The following is a 15057-nucleotide window of genomic DNA, read 5'->3' on the forward strand; positions in this document are numbered from 1 at the left end:
ATTTTTCATCATCAATGTCTTGACTTCATGCTGACTGAGTTTGGTGGTGATCGGATTAATCGTCTAGGAGGAGTATATCAAATTCCAGAGCATGCATTTTTCAAACAACCCATAATAACTGATTTCCTGTTGAGCTGGCGTATAACTTAGCACGAAAGTTGTTAGGCCCGATGAGGTCTATATGTGTTCTGAGTTTTATACTTATATGTGCAAGCGTGTTTGATATATGGACCAAGTTTTTGGACCCCGTTCAAGGGGGCGCTGTCAAGCCCCCCTGCCACGCCCGGGTACCAGCTTCTGCCCGGCCCTGATGGCCGCGGATTCTGACCCGTGTGCAAATTTTCAAGAGTTTTTGAGCATGTTAAGGGCCCCAAAAACCCCAAAAACATAGAAAATAATAATAAATATAGCTGCAAGCAGCGATGATGGGCCAAAGCCCAGTGGCACCGCCACCTTGGTGGCTTCAGGGCAACTGTGCATGGTGGGCAATGGGCATTTAAAACAGTTAAAGATAAAAGGACTATGTCAAATTCACACCACATTTACTACAGCAGCTGGTGCTTCTATGATTACAAACCACAACAGCCACATCCATTAAATCATTTAAAATTAGATGAATTTCATTGTCATAGAATGTCATAGGTCGCTTTGAAATGAGTGCAAAGTTTTCTTTTGCAGCTCAAAATTTTCTAAGTCTATGTTAATCTAAGTCCAGTATTTGTCTTAAGGTTTTTATTATATATTTTTCTAAACCATTAAAAGTGTCACTGACACCCCCCACCACACACACACACACACACAGAGGCAGAGGCAGAGTGAGATTTAAGAACCAGTTGGAGACTGTCCAGTTAGTTGAGTCAGATTATTCAAAAACATTTTAAACAATAAGAATAAAATCTATTCTGTGACAGAAATTAGTACTTGATAATCTCTTAATATATACATTTAAATGTAATACTAACCAAAACTATTTATAGCAAAATTATCATTCGCTGTTAAAAATATTATACGTTCAGATGAATTTATGAAAGGTCTTTTATTAACAAAATTATTAAACTAATTGTTCTATATAGTCAGTGAACTACAAATGAACTGATTCTTTGCCTTAATTTTGTTATACAAATTTATAGAAGACAAGGCCTAAGACATTTCCTATCCTATAATGCAGAAAAAGGGCACAGTGATGAAGGGGTTAAACCTGCAAGACTGTAACTAACACACACACACACACACACACACACACACACACACACAAAGAGAGAGGCTGCGTCCGAAACCGCCTACTTCTCTACTATTTAGTAGGGGAAAAGCAGTAGGCGAGCGAATAAGTATGTCCGAAGCAAAAAGAGTAGGCGAAAATTACCTGGGTGACGTACTAATTCTCGCGAGATGCGGACGTGCGTCTACTTAAAGTGCGTCCGAAACAGCCTACTTCTCTACTATATAATAGGGAAAAAGCAGTAGGCGAGCAATTAAGTATGTCAGAAACCTCAGTAATCATAAATGAGTAGTCGAGAAGTTCCCGGATGGCCTACTGCTTCCGCCCAGATTCTGAAGTGTTTCTCGATCGATACTTTTCTATCCCAGGAGGCCACGGGAGAGGATACGTCATAATTAAACACGGAGGAGAAAACACACATAACTTAATTATCCGAAGTGGATTTACATATTCTAAACCACATCTTAAAGGTGCTTATTAAATGTTTATTTAACATCTGACAGGAACATCTTCTTTAAGTATTATGGCTTATGAGTGATGGATTATGTATGAGTGATGTATGTGTGCTATTATGTAGAATTCACTGTTGTCAACACTGCTTACATTACATGAATGATAATAACGTAAATAAATAAATCTACATAAATTAAACATAAGTTTAATCTATTTTATTTGTCCATTAGTACTGTTGGTAAATTAAGGAACATTTGTATTGGATAAAAAGAGAGTTAACACATCATAAACATGTAAATGTAGTATTGAGCACATAAATCTCAGAGGAAACTTGAATCTTGTCTGGATGTTACAGGGACAGATGATCACACGTGTGTTTATCCGGTGATGAAGGAATGCTGCCATCAAAGGCTTTGAGTGAGGATACTACAAAAATGAATGTCTATTTAAATCTAAAGTCTAGTTTATTTTAATTATTGTAATTTAAACAGAGTTATTACAGCACTTTTCTGAATCTTGATTTCTGTGCATTTGCTGCAGAGCTTTGTGGTGAAGCAGGACCTACAAGACAAGGTGACCGCAGCAAAAAAGGAAAACCTGAAACAAAAATATAAAGTAAGATCATTTTGTTACTTCTAATACAGAAATCAAATGACACTGTGCTGTTCAGATGACTGCTTTTGTATTATATTTGTGCATTATTGTAGGATGTGAAATGTCCTCAGACTGGTGTGAGCACTGAGGATGGAGAGCCACAGCAGGTCCTGGAAATGGTGTAGAGCCATGGACGAGACGCTCCATCACTCCTCCTTCCAAGTGACTTGATCAAGGGCACACTGGAGGTGATGCTGCAGAGATTGAACCAGCAACCTTCTGCTGACCAGCTCAGTGGTTTAGCCCACCACACCACAAAAGTAATGAAGCTATGACAAAAATTATCAAGTAATTGTAAAAATATTAAATGAAATATGGCAAGAAACAGAATGCTGACATTAATGAATTGTAAAATGTTTTAATCTGTTTATTTAGTCATGCTGATGGAGAGCACATGAATGTTTGCAGAAGACACAGCAGCAGCAGCAGCCAGATTGTCCTGCACACCTTCTCCCACTCTTGCTTCAAGGTTGTGGGGTTCAGGGGTCCATCATCATCATCTTCCTCATCCTCTGGATCAACGATGTCCCCACTGAGAAGAGCAGCAGTGAGGGACATGATGGATGAAGGTGTTCATCAGCTGCTTCATCAGAATAAAGCTGCAGAATTGGCACAGCTGTGTTGAGATGGCAGTAGGATTGTAAATACGTGATTGTTAGATCAATAAATTTGAATAAAGCTTTGTTTCATGTGTTGTTGACTTGTATATGCATTTATTTATTGTCATTATTACTTTTATTAATTCTTTTACTTTTTTTTATTAATTATGCTATTATTATCAGTAAATTGACATATTTTATTAAGCAATGAATTAATGCATGAATTGACTGTAAATTGAGATGTATTCACATCAGCTGTATTTGTCTAGTGTGTATTCATGCATAGCTATGTCATATGACAAAACATTACGTTTTGCTTGTTTTACTAAAGAAGTAAAATGAAAAGTAATATAATGAAGTATTGGTCAGCATTTATCAATATCATTGTGTGTAAGTGTTGAGGTGGGCTAGCAAAGCAGTTCATTCTGGGGTAATCTTAATTTTAAGTAGTTATACTTACATTTTTTTGAGTATAAAATCAGTCTTCTCCAAAGGCGAGATCTTCAAGCAGCTGCTGATATCTTCTTTGGCTTCAGACATTGATAACACTGAAGAAAACCGAACTAGGTAACAATAAACAATAATGACAAAAAACAAACATGTTTGTATACATCATAGTTTGAGATTATATACACAGACTTAAAGCATGATGATAAGGTTAAATATTTTGAATACATCATAATGCATAAAAGTATTTATTATTTATAAGCCTGAGGGATGAAACGAGCTAATTCAACAAGGGAAAAAAAAGGAAAACAAATGAAATGTATGCCACTTTTGCTTGTGGATGAACATTTTTGCATATAAAATAAAGAAATTAACAACATATTCAACAAAAAATAAACTCACATTATAAAAATATAAGAACTTTAAATTAACCCAAAATATATTAGTTGTACTACAATTACAAAATTACTGGCAGCTGTTTCTTCAACAAGACCACAAAATAAGCAAGTTTGATCAATATCAAGATCTTTACAGATAGATTAATTAAACCTGTCACTCATACCTTTTAAGTTGTTGCGCTTGTGATAACGTCGTAGGTCACATGATAACGTCAACATGGCGGATTATTTTCGGATCGCATTCATACTCAACGAGATTTGGCTATTAAGTACCTACTCCTTTAGCGCTCGTTAAGTAAGTACTTATTGAAATTAAGTACCTACTCATTGAGTAGGCGGTTTCGGACGCAGCCAGCGAGAGAGAAAGAGAGAGAGAGAGAGAGAGACTGTTTTATCAGTAAGTTGCTTCAGAAGATTCAACATTTAAAAAAAAAAAATAATAAAATCTGTTAGTCTTTGATAATGTCTATATATGCATCCAAACAACTTACCCACTGAATATAATTATACCTTTAAACGGTGTTTAAAAACAAAGTTTTGTTTTTTCTCAACCATGTTTAAAAATGGGTATTTGCTGCCCTCTAGTGCTTATTCTATATCTCACATTTGGATATTATTTGAATTATTTTAACCAAAGAGCAGTTATCTGCCTAATTTTAACTTACACATACTTATTGAAATGAAAAATGTAATTAAAATGTGCTTATTTATAATATCTGTATTATTTTATATTGAAATAAAGGATGTATAATTCCGTGGTTAGTAAATATAAGTCTTTTCCTGTTTCCCTTTTTGTTCCTATTTTAAACTGTTGCCATGGCAACACCATTCAAAATATCCTATAATCGTTTGCATTTTAGCATCTTCAGTGTCTTGTCATCATGTTCAGAAAGTTTGGTGGCGATTGCATGAATCTCCTAAGAGAAGTAGTTAAAATGTCAGAGCTTGTTTATGCAAAAATTCCACATTCAAACCAAAATAGCTGACTTCCTGTTGGCTAATGACTGTAAATGAGAAAGTTGTCCGGCTTAATGAGATCAATATGTGTACCGAGTTTGGTGACTGTAGGTTAAACTAACCTCCTCACTTTTGTCAAAAGGTGGCGCTGTAGATCCCCTGCTCCCCACCCTTTTCTAAGGCTTTGCCCATGTCTACTGGATGGTAATATTGATGTGTGTGTCGAGTTTCATGCAATTTGAAGCATGTTAAGAACCTCAAAAATACCCAAGAATATTATTAAAGTTTGACTTGTTGCCATGTCAACAATATTTAGGATATCACACATACATTCACTTGTCTGCCATGTTTTGACATTATTCTAATGAAGTTTGAAGCAAATCGGGTAAAAGTAAGAGGGTGATCTCAAAGCATTTTGAAAGTGACACATATGTTTGATATATGGACGAAGATTTCATACCCCATTCAAGGGGGCGCTTTCGAGCCCCCCTGCCACGCCCGGGTACCAGCTTCTGCCCGGCCCTGATGGCCGCAGGTTCTGATGTATGTGCAAAGTTTCATGAGTTTTCGAGCATGGTAAGGGCCCCAAAATTGCCCAAATAGTCTGAAAGGGTGGAGGGGGGTAGGACAGAGAGAGAGAGAGAGAGAGAGAGAGAGTGAAAAATCCACATTCAAATCAAAATATCTGACTTCCTGTTGGTCGGAGCTAATGACTGTAAATTAGAAAGTTGTCCGGCTTAATGAGAACAATATGTGTACCGAGTTTGGTGACTGTAGGTAAAAATACCCCCCCACTTTTGCCAAAAGGTGGCGCTACTGAGCCCCTCCACCACGCCCGTTTCTAAGGTTTTGTCCATGTCTACTGGTAGACAACATTGATGTGTGTGTCAAGTTTCATGCAATTTGAAGCATGTTAACAGTCTCAAAAACACTAAAGAATATTATTAAAGTTTGACATGTTGCCATGGCGACAATATTTAAGATATCACAAATACATTCACAGGTCTACATCTGCCATGTTTTAACATTATTGTGATAAAGTTTGAAGGAAATCGGGTAAAAAAAATAGGGTGATCTCAAAGCATTTTGAAAGTGACACATTTCCTGCTGCCAGTTGGTGGCGCTATAACTTTGACTCACAATAGTCACATCCATGTGATCGTTCTCCTCCACCGAACACACAGCTGATTGATTTTTATGAAACTTCAATGTATGCATAAGTTATAACACATTTCCTGATTCCCTTTTCTCGCCATAAATTTGTTGCTTCGCCACAGCCAAACCGTTCAAGATATCAAAAATCCGCTGGCAATTTTACATCCTCAATATCTTGACTTCATGCTGACCGAGTTTGGTGGTGATCGAATTAATCGCCTAGGAGGAGTATATCAAATTCCAGAGCATGCGTTTTTCAAAAAACCCGTAATAGCCAACTTCCTGTTGGGGTGGCGTATAACTTAGGCTCGATGAGGTCTATATGTGTACCGAGTTTCATACTAATACGTGCAAGCGTGTTTGATATATGGACCAAGTTTCGGACTTCGTTCAAGGGGGCGCTGTCGAGCCCCCCTGCCACGCCCGGGTACCAGTCTCTGCGGCATCCTAATGGCCGCAGATTCCAATGTTTGTGCCAATTTTCAAGAGTTTTTGAGCATGTTGAGGCCCCCAAAAAGCCACGGATGATGGAAAAAAATAAATAAAATAATAATAATAATTAAAGCTGCAAGCAGCGATGAAAGGGCCCTCGCACCCGTGCTCACTGCCACCCGTTGGCCTTAGGAAAACAGTGAACAGTGGGTGAAATACATGTAAGCGAGTAAATACAGCAGAATTATGGCAATGTCATTTCAAAGTGCCAGACTCCCTGCTGCCAACAGGTGGCGCTTTGACAAGTGGTAACCGAATATTGTGATATAGATGTGTTCAGTCCAGAAATATTATCAAACATGTGAAGTTTGGAGCAGATCGGACATTGTATGCCTGAGTTACAACAACTTCCTGTTTCGTGGCATTAATCGCATACATTAGCACTTAACCAAGTGTAGCATGATTTAACGTGTTCCTGGCATGTTTGGTACTTTGTGGCATATTGAAATGTGTTTCTGGTAGTGAATTACAGTTTAAAGCATGCCATTTCCTGTTGCCAGCAGGTGGCGCCATGACTAACTGAACATTGTCATATACAGGCCCCCACAGACACGCCCTTCAGGGAAAACTCTAGATCTTCGCAATTTAACGTCGCAAAGGCCTTTAGATAAGACTGACCAAATATGATGTTGATCTGATTAAAGCTCTAGGAGGAGTTCGTTAAAGTACAACGTGTGGAAATGGCAAAAACTGCACAAATTTTGCATAGAAAATTTTAAATATCTCACTTCCTGTTGGTTTTCAGATTTCGTAGGTGGCGCTATTGAGCCATTTTGCCACGCCTAATTTTGAGATCCATAACAGACGTAAATTTTCACCACTTCTGACACGTGTGTAAAGTTTCATGAGTTTTCGAGAATGTTTAGGCCCTCAAAAAAGCGATTCATTTGGGAGAAGAAGAAGAAGAAGAAGAAGAAGAAACGGAACAATTCCAATAGGGTCCTCACACCATCGGTGCTCGGGCCATAATAATTCTTAGAAAAACAATAGGGCCCTGCGCCTTAGTGGCTTGGGCCCTAATAACGGAGCAATTCCAATAGGGTCCTCACACCATCGGTGCTCGGGCCCTAATAAACGGAGGAAATCCAATAGGGCCCTCGCACCTGGGCTCACCGCCACCCATTGGCCTTAGGAAAACAGTGAAAAGTGGGCGACATGCATGTAAGCGAGTAAATACAGGAGAATTATGGTAAAATCATTTAAAAGTGCCACACTTCCTACTGCCAATAGGTGGCGCTTTGACCATAACTGAATATTGCAATGTAGTTGTCATCAGGCCAGGACTATTATCAAGCGTGAAGTTTGGAGCAGATCGGACATTGTATGCCTGAGTTACAACAACTTCCTGTTTCGTGGCGTTAATCGCATACATTAGCACTTAGCTAGGTTTTGCATGATTTAACATGTTTTTTAGCATGTTTGGTACTTCGTGGCATATTGAAATGAGTTCCTGGGATTGAATTACAGTGTGAAGCATGCCATTTCTTGTTGCCAGCAGGTGGCGCTACGACTAACTAAATATTGTCATATAGATGTCTTTAGGCCAGGACTCTTATCACACATGTGAAGTTTGAGGCACATCAGACATAGTATGCCTGAGTTACAACAGCTTCCTCTTTCATGGCGAAACATCAGACTTTGTCAGGCTGCCACGGACACACCCTCCAACGAAAACTCAAGATCTTTGATATTTATCATCACTAAGGTCTTAAGATTAGACTGACAACATATGATGTTAAATCTCTATGAGGAGTTAATCACAGTGTAAAACATGTCATTTCCTGTTGCCCACAGGTGGCGCTATGATTGTAACTGTATATTGTCATGAAAATGTCTTCAGGTCACTACTCTAATGAAACATGCGAAGTTTGGGGCAGATCCGACACTGTATACCCGAGTTACAAGAACTTCCTATTTCATGGCGAAACATCGAATTTTGTCAGGCCACCACGGACACGCAAATCTAGATCTTCGCAATTTAATGTCGCAAAGGCCTTTAGATTAGACTGACCAAATATGACATTGATCTGATTAAAGCTCTAGGAGGAGTTTGTTAAAGTACAACGTCTGGAAATGGAAAAAAAATGGCAAGTTAATTCAAAATATCTGACTTCCTGTTCAGTTTCAGATTTTGCTCCAAGAGACTTTTTTGTAAGTATTGGGCTGTTAAACGTGTGTACCGAATTTCAAAATTTACGTGAAATGTAGCGCGAGGGGCACTTCATTAGGTGGCGCTATCGAGCCATTTTGCCCACCCAATTCTGAAACCCATAACAGACGTAAATTTTCACCACTTCTGATGCGTGTGCAAAGTTTCATGAGTTTTCGAGTATGTTCAGGCCCTCAAAAATGCGATTCACTTTGGAGAAGAATAATAATAATAAACGGAGCAATTCCAATAGGGTCCTCACACCATCGGTGCTCGGGCCCTAATAAACGGAGCAATTCCAATAGGGTCCTCACACCATCGGTGCTCGGGCCCTAATAATAATAAAGGGAGCAATTCCAATAGGGTCCTCACACCATCGGTGCTCGGGCCCTAATAATCCTTAGGAGAACAATAGGCCCCTGCACCTTAGTGGCTTGGGCCCTAAATAATAATAATCCTAAAGAAAACAATAGGGCCTTCGCCCTTTGGGCTTGGGCCCTAATAATAATAATAATCCTTAGAAAAACAATAGGGCCCTGCACCTTAGTGGCTTGGGCCCTAATGATAATAATAATACTAATAAGACGAAGAAGAATCCTAAAGAAAACAATAGGGACCTCAGCCCTTTACAGGGCTTTGGCCCTAATAATAATCCTAAAGAAAACAATAGGGCCTTCAGCCCTTTGGGCTTTGGCCCTAATAATAATAATCCTAAAGAAAACAATAGGGCCTTCGCCCTTTGGGCTTGGGCCCTAATAATAATAATCCTAAAGAAAACAATAGGGCCTTCTCCCTTTGGGCTTGGGCCCTAATAATAATAATCCTTAGGGGATCAAGAGGGCCCTGCGCCATTAGTGGCTTGTACCCTAATAATAATAATCCTTAGAAAAACAATAGGGCCCTGCGCCTTAGTGGCTTGGGCCCTAATAATCCTAAAGAAAACAATAGGGCCTTCGCCTTTGGCTTGGGCCCTAATAATAATAATAATCCTAAAGAAAACAATACGGCCTTCGCCCTTTGGGCTTGGGCCCTAATAAGAATCCTAAAGAAAACAATAGGGCCTTCAGCCCTTTACAGGGCTTTGGCCCTAATAATAATCCTAAAGAAAACAATAGGGCCTTCGCCCTTTGGGCTTGGGCCCTAATAATCCTAAAGAAAACAATAGGGCCTTCAGCCCTTTACAGGGCTTTGGCCCTAATAAAAATAATAATAATCCTAAAGAAAACAATAGCGCCTTCGCCTTTTGGGCTTGGGCCCTAAATAATCCTAAAGAAAACAATAGGGCCTTCGCCATTTGGGCTTGGGCCTTAATAATAATCCTAAAGAAAACAACAAGAGGGCCCTGCACCACCAGTGGCTTGGGCCCTAATAATCCTAAAGAAAACAATAGGGCCTTCGCTCTTTACAGGGCTTGGGCCCTAATAATAATAATCCTTAGAAAAACAATAGGGCCCTGCGCCTTAGTGGCTTGGGCCCTAATAATAATCCTTAGAAAAACAATAATCCCTAAAAAAAAATCCTTAGGAAAACAATAGGCCCCTGCGCCTTAGTGGCTTGGGCCCTAATAATCCTAAAGAAAACAATAGGGCCTTCGCTCTTTGGGCTTGGGCCCTAATAATAATAATAATAATAATCCTTAGAAAAACAATAGGGCCCTGCACCTTAGTGGCTTGGGCCCTAATAATAATACTTAGGGGAACAATAGGGTCTTCGCCTTTGGCTTGGGCCCTAATAAATATAGCTGCAAGCAGCGGTGATGGGCCCAAGACCAGTGGCACCACCACCCCGGTGGCTTCAGGACAACTGTGCACAGCAGGCAATAGGCATTTAAAATGGTTAAACAAAGGACTATGTCAAATGCACTCCACATTTACTGCACTATAAGGTGGCACTATAGAGCCCCTCCTCCCCGCCCATTTCTAAGGCTTTGCCCATGTCTACTGGATAACAATCCTGACGTGTGTGTCGGGTTTCATGCAATATGAATCATGCTAATAGTCTCAAAATCATCCAAAACTAATATTAGAGTTTGATGTGTTGCCAAGGCAACAGTACTTGAGATGTCACGATTCTTTTCAAAGGTCTACGTCTGCCATGTTTTGACATTATTCTGATGAAGTATGAAGCAAATCAGGTAAAAATAAGAGGGTGATCTCAAAGTATGTTGAAAGTGTTGAGGCACAATCTATTATGGCTCTGTTGCAGTCCTTACAGTGAGGCCATTTGTTTAGCCTTAGCCCAATACACTTGGCCCATCTTGTATGCCTTTGTTCAGACGTCACTCATGTACTAATCTTTAGACTAAGTGTGCAAAACTACAAACACATAATCTGCTTTACACTCAGTTTGCAATTGTAAATAAATTTTTTTGCAAAATGCTAAACACAGTTCCTTACATTAGACACATCTTTCAAAACTAACAGTTCTTGTGTTTCATTTGGGAAACACTAGCATTTAAATGCCAGAATCATTTCCCAATTACCTACACCCAATGATCATGTGTGAAAAACTTACACATAATTAGTTCACTTAGAAATCAAAAATCATTGTTTTGAGAAACAAATACATTTTTAACCCTTGCATTTCTGTTTATTCGTATATAAATTCTGAATATGCAAGTCAAGTCAATTCTATTTTTATAGCGCTTTAAACAATACAGATTGTTTCAAAGTGGCTTCACAATAGTAACAAATAGTAATAAATTCAAATTCTCCTGAAAAGCAGATTTAACAAGCTAATAGTCTCATTATTCAGCTCAAATTCAGTGTTGATTCAGTTCTGCTCAATAACTGTAAAGTTCATCAATTGTGCAACAATTGTGCATACATACTGTATATACAGTGTATTTGTGCAGATGTGTGAGTGACGAACTCCTGTACACTTCACTGCACACTGAACAAGGAAAAGACACAAGATAGTGTTTTACATTTTTCACATCCGTGTAGTTTGGGGTGTATATGGCTAATGATTTGATGGTTTGTGTGAAGAGTTACTATATGCAATAGATTTTTAGAAGAGTTAAAATAGTTTTGAATTAAGTGTTTGCTTTTGAAAGATATGTGTGATATTTTGCATGTTGTGGGCACGTTTTGTGTGTAGAGTTTCAAGAAATGGAGCCATAGTTTCAAAAATTGTAAGCAATTTAAAAAAAAAAAAAAATAATGTAATAAATGGATTGATGGATGGGTGGATGGATGAATCTCAAACTGACTAAATAAATAAAAATGCCTTGTTAGAGTTTACATTGCATTTCATAAAATTAGTCTGATCTAGCCGATCTGAACAGGTACAGCTTGCCTCTAATTTTTTCTGCTCCAACTCTCCGACCTCATTACTCTCTCACACAAACAAACATGTCATAAATTTACATTTCTAAATTCAATCTTATTGTCTTCATTCCTGGGCAGACTGTGTTCACTCGTTTGAAATAAATTGAGTAGTTATAATCTGATGTGGCTGTAGGTAATGGAAAACGTTACTGGGAAAGTTCATAAAATCTGGCGTACACGTTTACTTGATGTAACTACTGAAGCACATAAAGCACTTAACATTTGATGATGTGGCAGTGACTCCCAAGACAGTAAAATTTTTTGTCTGTCTATGTATGTATGTATGTATGTATGTATGTATCTATCTATGTCTGTCTGTCTGTCTGTCTGTACTTCCATTACTGGCAATTACTAGTTTATTGATGCTAGTCTGTATAAATCAAATTATAATTATGGGGGACTAGTTTGAAAATCAGATGGCCTTTACAAAAAGCACATTTATTTCCCGCACTAGTCCCAAACATATAGTATATCCTGCTACTGAACCTGAAGCTTTCTGGAGATGTGAGCATGAGCTGGATCAAAAGCCTTTTTATTTTATTTGAATGTCAGAAATAAACTGCAGTGCAAAATCATTTAAATTCTTGGGAGTTTGGTTTGAGGAGAGAATGTCTTGGAGGGTATACATAGATTAAATAGTTAAAAGATGTGAGAAAGTTATTAATATTTTAAGATGCCTAATGATGATTTACAGGGGAATCATCAGATCCAATATTGATTATGGATGCATGGTTTATGGGTTTGCAGCGCCATCTGTTTTAAAGAAATTGGAGGTTATTAAAGCTAAGGCTTTAAGAATTTGTAGTGGTGCTATGAAAACAACACCAATTAATGCACTGTTAGTTGAAATGGAGGAGAGTACATTGAAGTTAAAGAGGACTAAGTTGTCTCTGAACTATTGGTCTAAGCTCCGAAGTTTTAAATGCATAAATCCGGCTAGAAGTTTATTAGATGGACATTGGGAGTTTTAGATAAGGGGTGGAAGGGATAGAAAGGGGAGCATGATTTACACTGTGGAAAAGAGAGCTCAAGAATTGGGTATGAAAGATTTTATAATAGGACCTGCAGTGTGTTGGTCTCCAGTCCTACCATGGTTTCTGCCAGAGCCTACAGTTGATTTTTCATTGAAGATAATGGTGATCCTGTAGCCTTGGTGTATGAACATTTAAAAGGAAACTGGTCAGACTGTGTGCAGATATTTACTGATGGTTCTATGATCCCACTCAACAGAAAATCAGCAATAGGGATAAGTATCCCTCAATTACATATTAAACACGGATTGCGATTACCAGATAACATGTCAGTCTTTTCAACAGAACTAGTAGCAATTTTGTGGGCCTTTGGGTGGGGGGAGAGACAAAGACCTGGAAAAAACGTTTTGTGTTCAGATGCCACTGCAGCACTAATGGCAATTAAGGCTAGGAAGAGTGACCAGATATAATATTAGAAATAATAGACCAGATATAATATTAGAAATTCTTGTTGCACTAAATCGGGTGATAATTTATCCCCCGATTTAGTCCACACAGATCACTGGAGCTGTGTGAAGTCCCATCCTGCTTCAAATGCTCCACCATCATCCCTGTACCCAAGAAACCAAAAATCACGGGACTAAATGACTACAGACCTGTTGCTTTGACGTCTGTGGTCATGAAGTCATTTGAGAGACTGGTGTTGGCCTACCTGAAGGACATCACTGGACCCCTGCTGGACCCCTTGCAGTTTGCTTATCGAGTGGATGATGCAGTCAATATGGGACTGCATTATATCCTACAACATCTGGACAAACCAGGAACTTATGCAAGGATCCTGTTTGTGGACTTCAGTTCGGCTTTCAACACCATAATCCCGGATACCCTCCTGAATAAACTGACCAAGGTCTCTGTACCCACTTCCATCTGTCAGTGGATCACCAGCTTCCTGACAGACAGGCAGCAGCTAGTGAGGCTGGGAAAACTCACATCCAGGACCCTCACCATCAGCACTGGAGCTCCTCAGGGTTGTGTGCTCTCCCCACTGCTCTTCTCCCTCTACACAAATGACTGCACCTCTAAAGACCCCTCTGTAAAGCTCCTGAAGTTCGCAGACGACACCACAGTCATCGGCTTCATCCGGGACGGAGACGAGTCCGCTTACAGACTGGAGGTTGAACAGCTGGCTGTTTGGTGCAGTCACAATAACCTGGAGCTGAACACGCTCAAAACAGTGGAGATGATAGTGGACTTTAGGAGAAACCCCCCTGCACTCCCCCCACTCAGCATCATGAACAGCACTGTGGAGGCAGTGGAGTCATTCAGGTTCCTGGGAACCATCATCTCTCAGGACCTGAAGTGGAACAATCACATTGACTCCACTGCGAAAAAGGCTCAGCAGAGACTGTACTTCCTTCGCCAGCTGAGAAAGTTCAACCTGCCACAGGTGCTGCTGACACAGTTTTACTCAGCTGTTATTGAGTCAGTTCTGTGCACTTCTATAACTGTTTGGTTTGGGTCAGCCAGCAAATCAGATATAAGAAGACTGCAATGGATTGTTAGGACAGCTGAAAGGATAATTGGTATGCACCTGCCCAACCTTCAGGACTTGTACAATGCCAGAGTGAAGAAACGGGCAGGTATCATCACAGACCCTTCTCACCCTGGACACAACCTGTTTGCACTTCTGCCCTCAGGCAGACGTTACAGATCTCTGTGCACTAGAACATCTAGGCATAAGAAGCAATTACCCCTGTTTTAGTATTCACTTTTAGTACTTGAGATATAGTAACAATTAGTTGTGTGTGTGTGTGTGTATGTATGTATATATATATATATATATATATATTATATTCATCCTGTTGTATATACAATACAAATCTGTATGTCTTAGTATTATTATTTATTTTATTTTACTTATTTATTATTATTTTCTTAGTTTACTTATTTAAATGTTCTTTCTGTTCTCATGTCATATGTATGTGTGTACCAAGAGCTCCTGTACAAAACCACAACAAATTCCTTGTGTGTTTGTGCACACCTGGCGAATAAAGCTCATTCTGATTCTGATTCTGATGTAGAGATTCAGGGGAATGAAAAGGCTGATGAGATGGCAAAAAAAGCTACACACAAGAGTGAAGTTGATTTGAATGTAATGTATGGAAGAATTGAGTGCGAGTATTATACAGCAAAAAATATTACAACTATGGCAGAAAAAATGGGAAGAAGGGAAT

General features: G+C 39.1%; 2 protein-coding genes across 3 annotated transcripts in view; one reads left to right on the forward strand and one right to left on the reverse strand.

The window, feature by feature from the left end:
• Window positions 1–15057, forward strand: part of med1 (mediator complex subunit 1) — a 633161-nt gene that overhangs the window by 396658 nt on the left and 221446 nt on the right. The gene's annotated exons all lie outside the window — the stretch shown is intronic.
• si:ch211-196c10.15 (uncharacterized) overlaps window positions 1–15057 on the reverse strand; it is a 370952-nt gene that overhangs the window by 286467 nt on the left and 69428 nt on the right. The gene's annotated exons all lie outside the window — the stretch shown is intronic.

The sequence above is a fragment of the Ctenopharyngodon idella genome, chromosome 2 (assembly GCF_019924925.1).
Source record: "Ctenopharyngodon idella isolate HZGC_01 chromosome 2, HZGC01, whole genome shotgun sequence".
In the NCBI taxonomy this organism is placed as follows: Eukaryota; Metazoa; Chordata; class Actinopteri; order Cypriniformes; family Xenocyprididae; genus Ctenopharyngodon; species Ctenopharyngodon idella.